At 40.3% G+C, this 16,828-nt stretch overlaps 1 protein-coding gene and 1 long non-coding RNA gene across 6 annotated transcripts in view; both read right to left on the bottom strand.

Moving 5' to 3' along the window:
• The window catches only part of LOC103478802 (glutamate receptor, ionotropic, kainate 2), a 561,179-nt gene that overhangs the window by 454,517 nt on the left and 89,834 nt on the right, over positions 1-16,828 (bottom strand). The window lies entirely within an intron of this gene.
• On the bottom strand, positions 10,440-12,972 carry LOC108167025 (uncharacterized). The gene is made up of 3 exons (XR_001777419.1): positions 11,341-12,972; positions 11,062-11,202; positions 10,440-10,974 (listed from the first exon to the last, which is right to left on the bottom strand). It is a non-coding gene; the product is annotated as an uncharacterized LOC108167025 (long non-coding RNA).

Here is a 16,828-nt window from a genome sequence, read left to right as displayed (position 1 = left end):
TTGTATGTTTGTCTAGGGCCAGGCATCTGTGATGGGAATGTTCATTTCTTTGTTCTGGTCGACATTTGATGAAAGCTCAACATTTGGTCATAAAGATCCAAATGTTGGATCACTATGACCAACATTTGGTCCTAAAGATCATGGACACAAGTTTTTTTCTTTGTTTGACCATCAACTACAAATATCGCTTAGATCTTTCCCATAAATGATGGAGGCCATCACCACAGGTTTATCGTCAAACCACTTTGTGACAGTCAGCTAAGATGCTCCCTTCTGTTCACAGTGGCCCATCTTCTGGTAATTGGTGTGACTTTGGTATTCTTTAGTTCATCATAATGGTTCCAGTTGCTGGAAGACCCTTTGAGAAGTTTACAGAACTTATTCCTCATCATTTTCCCGCTAATAACTGGCACTTTTGATTTTTTATTCCAGAAGATTTTGGCTCTGGGAAAGCCAAGATAAGCCATGTGTGCTGATATTCTGAAGAAAATCCTTGTTCATGTGCGTAATTTTATACTTCTATCATGTTCAGAATAAATAAAAAAAAACAATTAAGTAAAACTAAATAAAGTCTTCATGCAGCCATTTTTCGTTTTTATTTCAAGTAACAAGCAATAGACTGCAACCAGAAATGGATAACTTCTGATTATTAAATGTATTTTTCAAATTTGACCTCTTGTTGGGTTAATGTGATTCATTAAACAATAATCTGTACATTTTTCAATTTTTTTAAATTCTGTCATAATTTAGACTGAAATAGTCCTGATGTCCACTACAATGGACATGCTGTAAAATTTTAATAAAAAAATAAAAAATAAAATGCTAAGGTGTTCATTTTGGCCTAAATAGGTAGGATCACAAAAAAACTGAATTTGGAAGACACTTTTTTTCTTCGGTTCTCAATATATGCGACACCTCAGTCAACACCTCCACACAATAATTCAGCGCATGAGTGAACTTTTTTTCATCGCAGATGCAACATGTGTCTCTGTACAGCCAGCTTTGCTAGCATCACGTCCACGGAGCTCGCCTTTCTTTAAGCTTTCCTTCCAAGTGACTCTAAAAGTTGTATGAAGTCCCCACCGTCTGTGCGAAGCGCTGCTGACGGAAAAAAAGCTCAATGCGACTTGGATGTAACGAGTAACACGACAGTTTTGTAGAAATGTAGTGAAGTAGAAAGTACAGATACTTACTGTAAAATGTAGTGGAGTAAAAGTAGAAAGTATCCATTATTAAATCTACTTAAGTACAGATACACGAAAAATTTACGTACTAAGGACCCACAGAATAGCTCAATTTCACTGTTGTATCTTTTTTGCCCCAGCCTGGATTCGAACCCGGGACTCAGTGACGTACGGTGAGGTTCATAGCTGGTGAGGCACTGACTTAATTATAATCGGATTTACAAATCTAGACCCCCTGCATGTTATTGTTTACGTAAGGAAATTTTGCGCAGGCGTACAATGCTGGAGGGCAAAACTACTATTCTTTAACATGTGATGCTTAGCCGCGCCGCCAACACAGAATAATTCCGTTATCTCCATCAAACTTAGACATGTAGACATTATTAATTTCGTGCTGTGCTTAACAGCAAAGGGAGAAACCGTTAAAGTACAACTCAAAACCACGTCTTTCTCGCTCTCTGTATCAGTGCAGCTTCTGTATGTCTAGCTCACTGTTACTGTCTCTTACTCTACAGTTGTTGAGTCATAATGTCTGGGTTCATGAGCGCCCCCTGCCATGAGGCACGAGAATTGCCTGCCTCACCTCGAATTTGTTCTCTGCCGTTTCTGATCGCTCCTCAGCACACGAAACACGTTACGCACACAGTTGGTGACAATAAAAACACAGTACATTAAATACATGAGCTAAATTATGGAAAATCAGTTCATACATTAAATGTGTTTAACCATTTTATTGGCGACGTTCAGACAGGAGGAGCATGCTCTCATAGAATGGCAACCGGTGCAGTTAGCCAGAGGCTGCACAATCCCAGGTGAGGCTCAGCTCACTGCTGCCTGCTGCTTCGCTTCCAACCATTTGAATGGGAAAATGCGAAGATTCTGCGATTTTGAAGAAAAAAAATCATCAGATTTGATTAAATTAAATGAAAAATATGTACTTTTTAGTACAAATCACAGGGTGAAAATATTTTTATAAATGATTTTATTATATATTATTTTTCCATGATGACAGTTGAGGCTATGCCTCACCTGCCTCCCCTGACCACACGTCACTGATATATATTGCTTCTTTGTGTACTTAGGAGTTTCTGTGCTGATTAATTTTTTTTGATAAGTGATAAAAGCTGGTAGCTCTTGAATTGCTACAAAATAAAGCTGTATTTTCCCACAGCCAACTGGCTGCAATGTTGACACCTTGAGATGCCATGAGATCTAAGTCCTGAACATCATGGCATGGAGTGGATCCCAGTTTTCCATATCTGGCATATAACCATTCGTTTTAGCTTTTAAACTGGTTCTATTGATCCTGTGTCCAGACAGAGGGATAATCAGTAGCCCGGCATCATGACCTGTTTGTTCTGAAGATCCTGCAGCTTCCACTTCTCTTCCTAACATGGCGCCTCCTCACCCTGACATACTGATGGGAGGAAACACAGTGCTTTAAGTTAAAAGCTCATCTTCTGAAGTTGGGATATTTTTCCTCCAACAGGTTCCAGAGGAATCACCTCAAACCAGATGTTGGACTGGATTTTATTTCAATGTCATTTGTGAATGTTAGAGCCTCATTTTCAACAGTGGAGCTATAAATGTTAAAAAATGTTATTTTGGAGAAAGTCTCAACATCAATATTTCCACTAAATAAGAGACAAAATAAACAATCGTTTGATAAAGGAAATGCCTCTCAGACTCTGAGCCCGACAGCACTAAACTATGTTTTTATTAGACAATTTATTTCATTTCACATAATTATCACGGTAGAAGCCATTTGTCTGTTAAATACTAAATAAAACATTTAGCGTGTTTGATGTTTGTTGTAAATGACGTATAGTGACAGACTAACAGAACATTAGTCCAAGTTTTTCGTTTATTGAATGTTCAAAAATTACAGCGGCTGTAAAGCGCCACAGCAAAGGTAAACAAAACAGGTAATCAACTCAAAACCACTCACACCTTTTTACTCTCTGTCTTTGTCATTTAAGCACACTCGTTGCCACAGCAACTGCCTGCTATCTTCGAGCCGAGCACAGATTACGTTAAAAACATTTAGTCTGTTATGATAATGGGTTTTCAGGCTTGATATTTATTTTATTATTAATAAGCTCTACCCACAGCGTTGGTTGATTAGTTAATTTTAAACTCCTGCTCTGCTAGTTATTTTGATAATGGAAGCAAAACGCACAGATTTGCGCAATACCTTGTTGAAACAATACTTACTGGGATTATTGTTGTTGTTGGGTCATTAATTTGAACACGTTTTGTTGATGTTTTTTGTTGTTCTTTAATAAAGTTAAGGAGCCATAGGACGTGCTGGTCTCAGCCTCCTGGCGGCGTTCAGTTTGTCACCTAATGCCAAGATCGACTAAAAACCTTCCGCAATCGACGTGTTCCCCCCCCTGCGCTATTAAAACACGAACAGTTCAGAAACAATAAGAAATGGGAAAAAAGTTATTTATCAACTGATTAAGTTGTGTTTTAGATTGTTCTTGAAAAACTAATCATTCATGGCTAATTAGTGGGTCCACTCACAGCTGCACAGTGAACCCATTGATTTTTTACAGCAGACAGCTGCTCCCTTCTCTTGCAGGTACTGCGTACGACCGTTAAATCTTTTAGGGGTATGCAGTACCCGACCGTACCCACCTACTTTCACTCCTGCTCGGAGCTGATAGTGGTGGTAGATGTATTGTAAGTGCTAATCTACTAGGTCAGAAAACCAAAAAGTAACCAAAACAGCAATTTGTTTGGAAATGGAAAGCAATGATGTGACAAATTGCTTGTTGCACATAACCAGATTATCCCACGGACTCACCTGATTGGTCCACTGTTCAATCTGGTTCCTTTCCTGTTTGTAAAGATGGCAGTTTCCCTCCAGACTGGGTGATAGCAACAACCGCTGCCACCATTCTGCCAGCATTGCCGCCCCTTGCAGGAACTATTAAAATTGAGTTGGAAGCTATGTAATCCCTCGTATTTGATGTCACCGAGGTAAAAGTTACTCATGATAAAAAAAGAAATGGATCACGTGACCGTTCTTGCTGTGGGGCACATTTTGTATGGGAGCCTTTTCTAATGAAGTCTGGGATAAAAATATGGACACTTATTTTCATTTTCGGATTTGTGTTAATTTGTTTATGGACAGTATGAAAATACAAGACAGAAAAAACACTATGTGGAGTATTTTGTGTGTGTGTGCGTGTGTGTGTGTAAAGAAAATAAAATTGTTATTCAATGCATCTAAGGGTCTACACCTTTAAGTAAATGGTCCTTGTGTGGCCAGTTATATAGAAACATAAGGGTAAACTCACTTTGCAAATTCTAATTGTCAGGAGTGATTCCTGGCTGGCATCCCTTCTTGAAAAATAAATAAACCTTGTAAACTGTCACAGTGTTTATCTATAAGCATTTATAGGTAAATGCTTTTACCTCTAAACATTTCCAACAATCTTTAATGGAATCCAGTTTGTTGATGATATTAGTACTTCAGGGATCTTTTAAAATCCGGAAAGAAGCCATGCACCAACTATGCTGATTGGGCCAGTTTGCACAAAAACCATCTTGCCTGGTGAAAACCAGCCCCTTGTCTATGCTACTTATACAGAGGGTCTGTTGACCCTTGAATCAAATTACATTATATTAATTTTATTGTGCATAATAATTTGGATATTCAGCCAATTAATTGATTTGCATTTTACGTATTTTTATATGTATGAACATTAAAGTTGAGATGAGCTGTCTGTGCTGGGAGCTCTGTATTGGGAGCTTTGTCCACTGATTTGTGCCTCCATTTGCTTTTTTAAAGGGTACATTAAACGTGCAGTGACGAGACTTATGCCTCTTGCGTACCATTCTGGCGACCATTCAAAACCTGCTGCACCAGTTTGACTCAATGAAGCTTACTGGAAGTTGCCTGCACTGGAAACAATCATCCTCCACTGTGAAGAGAGAAGAACCAACACAAACAAGATGTTAATTTAATATTTGGATGCGTGGCCAACATGGACTGAATGACTTCTTTCCTCTGCTGCCACTGCTAAAACTACAAGAAAGCTATAATTCTAAAACAGAAAGTCCAGACAGAGCATTGAAGGGAAATGAGAATCGAGTGGAATTGTGTCCAAAGGCAATGGACAGGCTAATGTGACAGTGATCATTTCAACACCTTTTATTCAACAAATTCTGTCTCTGCCTGTTCTCTACATTTTTCAAGGTGCAACTTAAATCAAAACTAGACTGCTGGTAAGAACCAACTTTTATTCAGATCCTTGATATTGTGTAATGTTGTGTATAAAATGTACAACATAAAATCTCAAATTCACTTCCAAAACTGCTGAACCTTCCAATATAGTTTAAATAGGTAAAATATTTCAAGTCATTATTTAGATTAGCGGTTCTCAATGTGGGCGGTACCGCCCCCCAGGGGGAGTTCAGAGGACGGCAGGGGGCGCTGGCGGACATTTTTACAAAAGGGGGGCGTTTGGTCGAAGGTAAACTTTACACCTTAAATGCACAACAATACCAGTTTAGACTTTGAGCAACTTGGTAAAACTGTATTGTGAAAGATTAAATCATGCTTGGCTGCAACTGTATCGATGGCAGCTCTTCTTCTGTTCAGTGTTTGTTAGCTTCTGTTAGCTTCTTGGTGCAGCTCCATTCTCCTGCTACTGGTAGCTAAAATCGCGATACCCTCACTGTGTATCCCTCTGAAAAATGAACAAATTTAAATTAAGAAATCCCTCCATCGGTGATACCTCGATAGAGAGCGTTCATTTTATAGCGTTAACACCGGAGCTGGAAGTGGTCCGGTATGAAACGAGGGTGATAGAACAACACAGCACTTTAAAATTTCAATAACCAGAATGCAGAAATTGTTTCTGTTGTTTTAAAAGGTTTATGTCAGTCAGCCTTTTCCCCATCGATACGCTTCCCGACCGCCCTGCACCTTAGGGGCTTTAAAAAAAAAAGACGCGCATATTGCGCAAAACTCAAACATGAGAAGCGGGACATAAAACGGAGCAACGAACTAGATGTGAATTATGGCATAAAAACAGAGAATCCGACGCTGAACAGTGAAAAAATCAACACATGATGTGAAAAACATGACGATTAGGCGGCGCAGCAGGTGATRAGATTACTGATGGTCAATAAACGATCAAATAAATGTAGCAACAGGAAAGAAACTAAAGTGGACATAGCAATAAACCAAGAGAGGATAATACTAATCAAATGAAACTAAATGGAAATGAATGAAGAACTAAATGCAAGAATAAACTAAGAAACTAAAGTAAATACAGAGGAATAAACTGGTATGGCAAGACCTTTAGAGCAATAATTAATACAGAGACTGTATGGCAAGAATAAACAGACACTATTTCAAGATAAAAGGTAAAATATTGTTGAAATGTCATGGGTTTGTTGAGACCACATCTAATACTGAGAATAAATATATCTTACAGACCATAACAGTAAAGAACTTATAACTTATTTATGTTTTTAATTAGATTTGACATATTTATTTCTTCAATATTATTTTTCATGTCAGTGTTAATGTCATGAGGCTGATGACTCCATGACACTTTCAATTTGACTCATTAGGATTTGATTAAGAMCCAGATTTGTTCTTTGTAATTTCTGTCCAGTAAAACTATTAATCTATAATCAATAGACAGATCTATATAAAGATATAATCCATGTTTCTGTCTCATATTTGTATGGCATTAAAAGGATCTGGAACTTTTATTTTTCCACTGAAAGCTCTGGTTTGCACAATAAATGCCATGTGGGTGAAGTTTTATGGATGATACTCTGATGTCCCATTCTCCTGAAGGCAGCACAGAGCTGCACCACCAGAAACTGACAGAAACACTGAAGAGAAGAAGAGTTATGATTAATGTAGTTACAGTTCTATCCATGTTTTAATGTTGCAGAGCTCAGTCGTTTTGCAAATAGTTCAAAGTTTAAACTGGCATGTTGTACAACTTTTATCTGGTCATTTTGTGGAATATTTAACAACTAGAAAATGGCACAAAATAAGAATATTTTTTCCACTCTGACTGGCTGCTGTTAGGCCTACTGATTTTAACTTGAGTGTTCATCGCATTTTTTGTAGACGCTTGTGAAAATAATTACTATTCCCATTAATTTTTTGTTCTCTGGGAAATTATTTTTGATGATAAATACAGAAACAAGCATAAAAATCAAAACATCTACAATAGTGATAGTTATATTAATAATAAAATAATGCTCAGTGCAAAGTAGCCTGCAAATTCTTTGGTGGGGGCGGTGAGGGACCTGGATAAAGGCTAGGGGGGCGCTGGCCCAAAAAAGGTTGAGAAACACTGATTTAGATGGTAGAAGCTTACAGACGATAAATATCCCAAATGCAGAGTCTCAGAAAATTAGAATATTACGCAGGATCAACAAAAAAAGACCACAACGTCTAACAATGTATAAACTAGTGAACAACAAGAGGGATGTTCTCAGAGCTTAGAGTGTTACTGAGCAACTAGCAGGTTGCAACAGGGACATCAAAGGAGTTCCAGAAAGGCATAGTTATAGTTAATACCACTTTAGTACTCCTTTGGTCACATCTTACACTGATAAACAATTCATTGTGAAAAATACCCAGTGAAACCAGATGGTGAATGCCACTCACCTCCACACTTATTCAAGAGAGGTGAAAGGCACCTGGGCTCTACATCAAACAATTAGAAAACTGCTTAAATACCATACCATACCAACTTTATTTATAAAGCACTTTAAAACAATCACAGCTGATACAAAGGGCTGTACATTAAAACACAACATAATTAAAAGACCCAACTCTTACAGTTTAAAAACAAACATACAATTTAAAACTAGATCCCGCTGGAGTTGAAAGCCAAGTAAAATAGATGGGTTTTAAGACAGGCTTTAAAAGTTAACAGTGAAGGGCCCCTCTCTGACCTGCAAAGGGAAGTCATTCCATAACTTTGGGCCAATGATAGAGAAAGCCCCGTCCCCTCTGAGCTTCCTCCTGGATCTCGGTACCTCCAAGAGCAGCTGATCTGCTGACCTGAGAGACCGATAAGGTACGTAGGGGTGAAGAAGCTCAGAGAGGTCAGCCGGGGCAAGATTATGCAGTGATTTAAAAACAAACATAAGAATTTTAAAATGAATCCTAAAATATACGGGCAGCCAGTGAAGTGAGGCCAGGACAGGGGTCACATGCTCCCTCTTTCGAGTTCCTGTCAAAAGTCGTGCAGCAGCATTCTGWACYAGCTGCAGACGTGAGAGCAGCGACTGACTGACTCCCAGATAAAGTGAGTTACAGTAATCCAACCGAGTTGAAATAAAATCCTGGATCACCGTTTCAAAATGCTGCCTGGAAAGAAAAGATTTCACTGACGCCAATCGCCTTAAATGATAAAAGCTGGACTTAACCAAGGCTCTGATTTGGCTGTCCAATTTAAAATCACTGTCCACCTTAAAACCAAGATCTGTAATAACAGATTTAAAATAAACCTCCAAAGGTCTCAGGTCAACAGAGGAGGACTCACAGGAGCCACTGGGTCCAAACACCATTACCTCTGTTTTCTTTTCATTAAAATGTAAAAAAGTTCAAGGCCTACCAAGCTTTAATATCACCAAGACATGCCAGGAGATGTTTAATGGAATGGACATCCTTCTGCTTCAGGGGCAAATAAATCTGACAATCATCAGCGTAACAATGAAATGAGATCCCATGTTTCCTGAGGATAGAACCCAGAGGCAGTAAATAAAGTGAGAAAAGCAGAGGGCCCAGAATTGAGCCCTGCGAGACACCATAAGGCATTAAAGCAGCAGATGATTCAGTCACTAATATTCACTAAAAATGTTCTGTCCTCCAGGTAAGACCTGAACCATTTAAGAACAGTGCCACCAATACTTACAATGTGGTGTAATCGAGATATTAAAATATTGTGGTCTACTGTATCAAAGGCAGCAGTTAGGTCAAGTAAAATCAGAACAACATGGTGACCAGAATCACATGCAAGAAGGGTGTCATTAAAAACTCTTAAGGCAGATTCTGTGCTGTGTTATGAAGAGTTTTGAAACCTGATTGAAAAACCTCCAGAATGCCATAGTCATCTAAAAACTGTGTCAGCTGACAGTACACAATTTTTTCTAAAACCTTAGAAAGAAAAGGCAGCTTTGAAATAGGCCGATAATTAGCCAGAGCAGTAGGATCAAGGCCAGGACCACACCTGAGAACAGACTGCTATTTATAATTGCACGAACAGGCTGCAGCATGCTAGATAAAATATCTTTAAAAAATCATGGAGGGACAGGATCACGGGGGGAACCTGATGGCTTAATGCGGCCAACCACTTCCTCTAAAAGTGAGACAGTCACAGACTCAAACTGAGTGAAAGCAGCAGAGCAAGGGACCGAAACAGAGGGGTCAGAGTCAGGAGCTGTGATAAGAGCCCTGGTACTACCAACCTTTTCAATAAAAAAAATGCAGAAAATTATCACACATGTCAGGAAAAGCTTCCAAACAGGCATTCTGTGGGATATTAAACACAGACTCAATGGTGTTGGTGTTAAATAAAACACGCGGGTTATGGTTGTTTGAGAAAATGATTTTTGCCAAATATTCCCTTTTTGCCTCTTTAACCGTGCTCTGGTAGAGATGCCAACAGTCTTTTAAAATTTGAAAAGTAACCTGCAGTTTATCCTTTTTCCACCTGGGTTCAACATGGTGACATTCCTTCCTGACAGCACGAGTTCTGTCATTAAACCAAGGCTCAGGTTTAATCCTTGGCTGCCTGGTTTTTAATGGAGCAACCGAGTCCAGGATGGTTTGACAGGAAGAACAGAACCAGGACCAGAGCTCTTCTGTATCAGAGTGGAGGAAGTCAGATGATCCACAGAGCTGAAGAAAAGCAGTAGAGAACTGAGTGGCAGTGGAAGGGTTAATACTCCGACAGCGAGTTTTAACTGCAGTTGGTGTCAAACTAACACTGAATAAAACAGGCAGGTGATCCGAGAACACAGAGTCACAGATTTCCAGGTTAGTCACAGGCAGACYGCAGGAAATAACCAGGTCCAGTGTGTGTCCGTGCTGTAGGGCCGGATACGGCCTGTACCAGGTTAAAAGAGTCCAGAAGGCTTAAAAGGTCCTTTACCAGAGCCTTATCAGGACAACACAYGTGTATATTGAARTCTCCAACAATAAGAACAYGTTCATAGTTAGTTATAATCCMAGMTAAAAAGTCAGAGAAGTYGCTWATAAARTCCTTWTTATATTTGGGGGGCCAGTAAACGACAGYACAGAAAACTGGGTTTACGTGTCTCATTTCAAATGACGTAAACTCAAAGCTGGGGAAAGACGTCTGTAGAAAACACAGCTTACATTTGTAGTCCCGTTTATAAACAGTCGCTGTGCCTCCCCCTCTCCCTGAAGCCCGTGGTGAATTAAAATAAGAACAGTCCGCTGGTAAAAGCTCAGATAGAGAACTGGACTCACCAACACTCAGCCACGTCTTAGTCACACACAGAAAATCCAGGTTTTGGTAACTGAAAAAGTCCCGAAGAATAAAAGTTTTATTCCCAAGAGACCTGGCGTTTACCAGGCCAATCCTGACAGGAACTGGAGCATGGGCTACAACAGGTCGGGAAACCCGGCACAGCGGTTTCAGGGTTTGGAGACACCGTCGGCGAATGTTGAGCCTGGAAGTGCAAGGATGGCGGTGTCGAGGGGCATCAACGCCGACCACGGGCACCAAGCAGACATCAACGGGATCCGAGAAATGCCGAGGCACCCGAGAGCCTAGAAATGATCCATGTGATGATCAGGTAAAAGCAGAACAGTCCGTCAGATAAAACTTCAGCTTCATCAGCCGGCAGCTTCGCCTACCGCAACGACGATGACGTCTCCTCCGTGACAGCAGCGCAGGAACCCAGAACAGGTGACTCGGAATCTCCGACAGAAGCGGGGGCAAGGATTGTTGGCCAGCAACATCAAATACCACCATATCCTGGACCAAAGGTTGGAGGTCTAGTAGTGTGTTGCGATCAGACACCAGCAGAGATTCAGTTCCATAGATGACACAGGTCAGAAACAGTATAAACATAAGCAAAAGTGAGAATGACAGACGAGAAGCCACACACACCGGCGCCATCTTGAAAACCTCACCTTGAATTTTATATATTGCATGGTCTACATGCTAGATGACTTCCAAGAATATCTCTCAACAGACATCATTATCTAGCATTGCTACATGAGGAACTGGAGGGCCTCAGTGCTGGTTCCCATTCAAAGTGTATCCACACTAACAAGAAATGTTGGCTAGAAATTATGTTGGAGATGTCAAGAGGAACACTTTGCATAAGCCACTGTGTAGGAGCCATATGTTGTATGTTGGCACTTCAATGCTTGGAAGTACCAATGTCCAAAACCGTACAACTACCTCCTTTTAGTCAAATTAACACTTTTACTGTATGCAGACACTCCTCTCAAATAAAATGTGTGAAGCTGTAGCAACAGTGTGTTAATATTGTATTGCTATGGGTGGAAATACAGTGGGAAATATTTTCACCTACCTAGATATGTTGATGCCACAAAGGGCTGAGTGTGAGAAGATGTTTGAGTGAAAATCTGTAGGTATAATCATTGTTAACCATGCATGTAGGCAGAAGAAGTCCCTGCCGGAGCAGATATGGACAAGGGGATTAGTGAATGAGGCGGGGGAACACTTCACAATGTAAAGATACGGAGCACAGTGAGAGGGCCACTGGCTGAATGGAGATTCACACAAAACAGCCATCAGTCAGGGCAGCTTCCACTATAATCCACTTCTGCCTGGGCAGTCCACCTTTCAACACACTGCAAATCTGTCCAACTTAAAATGTTGCTACATACATGTTGCTTACAAATTGGTATACAGAACCTATCCAGACAGTTAACACTTGTCCATCAATCTCACAATACAGCATGTTATAAAACCTGAAAAAGTTGCTTGATTTGAAAAAAATATGTTTCCCTCTTCTACATAGTAAATAGAAGAGGGAAGGTTTTTATCTAGAATACATACAAAATCCTGCTTCTTTGTTTGAACAATTTCCCTTCATTTAGGCTTTATTTGTGTGCCCTGTAACAACCACCACCTGCAGACCTACTCTGCAGAACAGTCAAAGTTCTCTGAAGTGCCAATGTTGACACCACATACACCAGTGTATCTGCTGCCTTGAGTGTGAATACATTTTATTTTACAGTTTCCTCTCCAGTGATTAATTATTAACTTGGTTCTACATAACACTCTAAAACCAATGCAGTAACATGTTAGAAGCAACTTTTACTGTAAACTGATTACTTTTTTCAAGCAATGAGTAATGTAAGAGATTACACTTGCAAAAAAGTAATAAGATTACTGTTATTTCCACACAAGCAGACTGCATCGTGAAGCTATGATTTTGTATGTGAGCAACTCATGACAATCACATCAGTGGAAACTGACAGGTGTGTGGATCATCAACATGGAGTGTAAGAGAATGCAATGCAGTGTTCAATGTGTAGTGATATAGAAATATACATAATCCTACACAAATAGTTTCCAGGTGAGACATTTCTGTTCTTAAAGTGGGAGAGGTGTATACAAGGAGCTGCGGCGTTCATTCAGGCAAGTGTCGTCTTTGTTCTCCCACTGTGTGGCTCGCGTCCTGTGGGCTCTGGCAGCGAAAGGCAACAAATTGCTGGCGGCGGCTGGTGCATGTTGCACTGATATCCTAGTGGTAGTGATGGGCAAATGAAGCCTCATGAAGCAATGAAGCTTTCCAGCCCTTTGCTTTGCAAAAAGGTTCATTACTCGATGCTTCATTCAGGACTCACTAGTGACATCTGCTGGTGAAACTGTAACAGCCTTGTCACTCAGTTGGATCATACTTCCAAAAATTAGTAAATGCAATATTGTCACAAAGTTTTCATCAAACTCATATTTAGTAACAGGAGAAACAATGAAACCATATTTAATTGTCATTTGTTTTAATTATTAAAATGATTTGTAGCCAATCTAATCCTGGTATATGTTGAACACACTGGTTGTGTTGGGTTTTCTTTTATGTCAGACTGATTTGACAATAAATACATTTTATGTTTTAGTGTCTTGGGAGTGCAGTGCATGTTGGGGCRTTCACTTTTTCTTGAATTTATAATTGGCTCTGAACCCTTATATTTGGCTAGATGTTGAATTTTAGTTTTGCAACACCATTAAATCTGTTTCTGCTGTGAAAGACTGATATATCTTTGCTAATCAAACTATAAATAATAGTGGAACTTTGCAGAAGGTGAGAAATTGGGAGGTGGAGGGTTAATTATTGTTGTCTAAGAAGAATTTTATTGTGAGCGATCATCTCAAAGTATTCCCAGATGTCAGATTTTCCTCTTACTGGCTCCATTTCAGACAATTAATCAAGTTTACTTCTGTAGCACATTTCAGCAACAATGCAGTTCATAAAATTACAAAAATATAAAGTAATAAAAAAACATAATCTACAATTGAGAAAACCAGTAACAGACATTACATTTTGATGAGTGCCATCATCAATACACATCAAATATGTTGGTCAATGTTCATTTTATTTTGGCCACTGAAGACAAATATTCTCCTCTGATGCGAGACCAAAAGGACAACAACCCATAATGCAGCACGGCTCATCGCGCTTTTATTTTGAAACCCGACACGCAAAATGAAGCAGTCACGTGACCCATGCAACGTGAGGCCTCGTGTGTTGCCAGTCACGTGGTTTTCAGCAAGACGACACAAGCCTCGAAGCGGGGCTTCATCGGACACGCCCCCTTTTTACTCGGTACAAGTCTCGAAGCCTGGATTCAGATGGTCCATCACTACCTAGCTCAGTGTTTCTCAACTTTTTTCGGGCCAGCGCCCCCCTAGCCTTTCTCCAGGTCCCTCACCGCCCCCCACCAAAAAATTTGTAGGCTACTTTGCACTGACAATTATTTTATTATTAATGTTACTATCATTATTGTAGATGTTTTGAATCGGCGCACCGATTATATTTTCCCGTACACTTCAGCGCGCCTTACGCTCCTTCACCTCGCGCACATAACGGGGTAAAATGTAGCGAGTTTTACCCAAAACCTATCGGCGTCTGGAGGAGGGGGGCTGGGGGGAGGCGAGCGTATGTTTCTACGCTCCTTCATGGGGGGCTCCTTCATGGGGGGCGCCGATTTATGTTTTCGCATCCACCTGAATAATGTGTAGTTACGCCCCTGCCCATGGCACTTCAACAATATTATTTTACCTTGATTTTTGATTTTTCACTGTTCAGCATCGGATTCTCTGTTTTTATGCCATAATTCACATCTAGTTCGTCACTCCGTTTTGCCCGCTTCTCATGTTTCAGAATTTTGCGCAATGTGCGCGGCGGTTTTTTTTTTATGTTGTTGTTTTTTTAAACTCCCTAAGGTGCAGGGCGGTCGGAAAACATATCGATGGGGAAAAGGCAGACTGACATAAACATTTTAAAACAACGGAAACAATTTCGGTGTTCTGATTATTGAAATTTAAAAGCGCTGTGGTACCGTTGTTCAATCAAACCCGTTTCACGTCGGACCACTTACAGCTCCGGTGTTAACGCTATAAAATGAACGCTCTCTGTGGTATCACCCATGGAGGGATTTCTTTATTTAAATGGGTTCATTTTTCAGAGGGATACAAAGTGAGGGCATCGTGATTTTAGTAATTACATGTTTATAAGAGCGATTTTCTGTTGCCCTTCCATGAAAGGGGGCAGCTTTCAAATGGAAATAAAACACTTTTTTATATAAGTTGCTGCTTTGACATGATCACAGAACTGCAAAACATATGTAGCTACATAAATACCAGACAAAGTGAATCACAGCAGCGTCATCAGCCGGTGTAACGCTGAACTGATGCGGAGCCATGAAGCTACAAACACTGAATAGAAGAGCTGCCATCGATACAGTTGCAGCCAAGCATGGTTTAATGTTACACAATACAGTTTTACCAAGTTGCTCAAAGTCTAAACTGGTATTGTTGTGGATTTAAGGTGTAAAGTTTACCTTCGACCAAACGCCCCCCAAAGGCATCCCAGCGCCCCTTTTGTAAAAATGTCCGCCAGCGCCCCCTGCCGTCCTCTGAACGCCCCCTGGGGGGCGGTACCGCCCACGTTGAGAACCGCTAACCTAGTGGTAGGTGTTCTCTCTCTCTCCCTGCACTTTAGCTGATCTTGGTCAGAAAATCTAAATTGAAGTGTGATCATAGGTGAAAAGCCACTGCGCTGCGCTCCTCCTCTTTCTAGTTATGCGAGTGTGTGTGTGCTTGTTTGTGGATCGGCAGGTAATAAACTAACGCTCATCTAAGCTCCAGTTCTATTTAAAATGGTGACTAATTAATTTTCATAGGTCCCCCACAGTTGGACCATTGCTGCTCTGTCTACGTTCGTTTCCCTGATTTCTGCATGTTCGTTTTAAAGTTGGTCTGCGGCAGCGTCATCCGCCTTCATTGAAGCGGTGTTTGGGGTGTGGCATCGGCTCACCCATTTCACCTCCTGCTGTGGCGTGGCGAGAGGGCCACGCCTGGTCCTGATGTTTTTAATTTGTATTTTCTATTGTTAGTTTCTATTTTGTTTACAGCCCTTTTCGTTCTTTATTTAGTCAGGCTTATATTGTTTTTCTTTTATTAGGTTTAAGATTGTTATATTGGTTAACTGTTTTTGTTTGTTTGCAGTTGCTGAGGTCCGGCGGCGGTGTTGGTGTAGTGATGGTGTCTTCCTCTTCTGCGTGCTGTGATTCTTGCGTTTGGGTTGTTTCTCACTGCGTCTGGTGTTTAAAGGTTTTTTTTGGTTTGGTGGATGCCGTCCCTATAGCGACCCCTCCGGCCGGTAACTTCAGCTACTGCACTTCCTTCGATTTCCTTTGTTTCATTCTTAAAGAAACTGGTTTTAAAAAGAACATTTTAAAAAAGAATTTAATAAATGGTTTTTATAAATTTGAAACTGTCTCAGCTGTTTCAAACCTTGCATAACCGAACCTGTGTGCCTTAAACAAAAGGTAATATTCTCTGGGTGAAATTCCCAGGGTGGCGTTGTTGAGCAATTTATTAAAACTAAAATTCCACAAAATCTGAGTTTCATCTAGTGTCGCCACAAATGCTTGGAAGTACCAACATTAATTTGACGCGGTGACTAAAATGTTAGGGTCCACTGTGCACGCTGCATGGGAACAAAACTTATCTCAAGCAAAATCTCCACTTCAAATCTGGAGACTTGAAAAGCAGCAAGAAACCCTAGGGTCCCCCAACTAATTTCACCATTACAGCCATCATCAAATTCCATCGGGAAACCTCTGACAACTTCTCTCCTGCTAAACAGGTGAAAATATATATCTGACTATTACTCCTCTCTTTACTTCAACTGTTACAAGATGTAAACGTTGGTGTGGTGGTGGCAAAGGTTAAAAAGCACTCGTACGCCTTAGTCCTCAACGAGGCCATCATGTGTTCGACTCTAGGCCTGTTGACAATTTAACAATTTCAAGAAAGACTTGAATTTAACATTCTTTTCCTTTAGGCTTTTTCGTGTATTGTCAACTACAATTTTTATATCCTCTTTCACTCCATCCTAAATCTTCTATTTGGTCTTCC

The sequence above is a fragment of the Poecilia reticulata genome, linkage group LG16 (assembly GCF_000633615.1).
Source record: "Poecilia reticulata strain Guanapo linkage group LG16, Guppy_female_1.0+MT, whole genome shotgun sequence".
Lineage (NCBI taxonomy): Eukaryota > Metazoa > Chordata > Actinopteri > Cyprinodontiformes > Poeciliidae > Poecilia > Poecilia reticulata.
The sequence above is the reverse complement of the archived record's forward strand: the minus strand, read 5'-3'. Positions and strand labels throughout refer to the sequence as shown.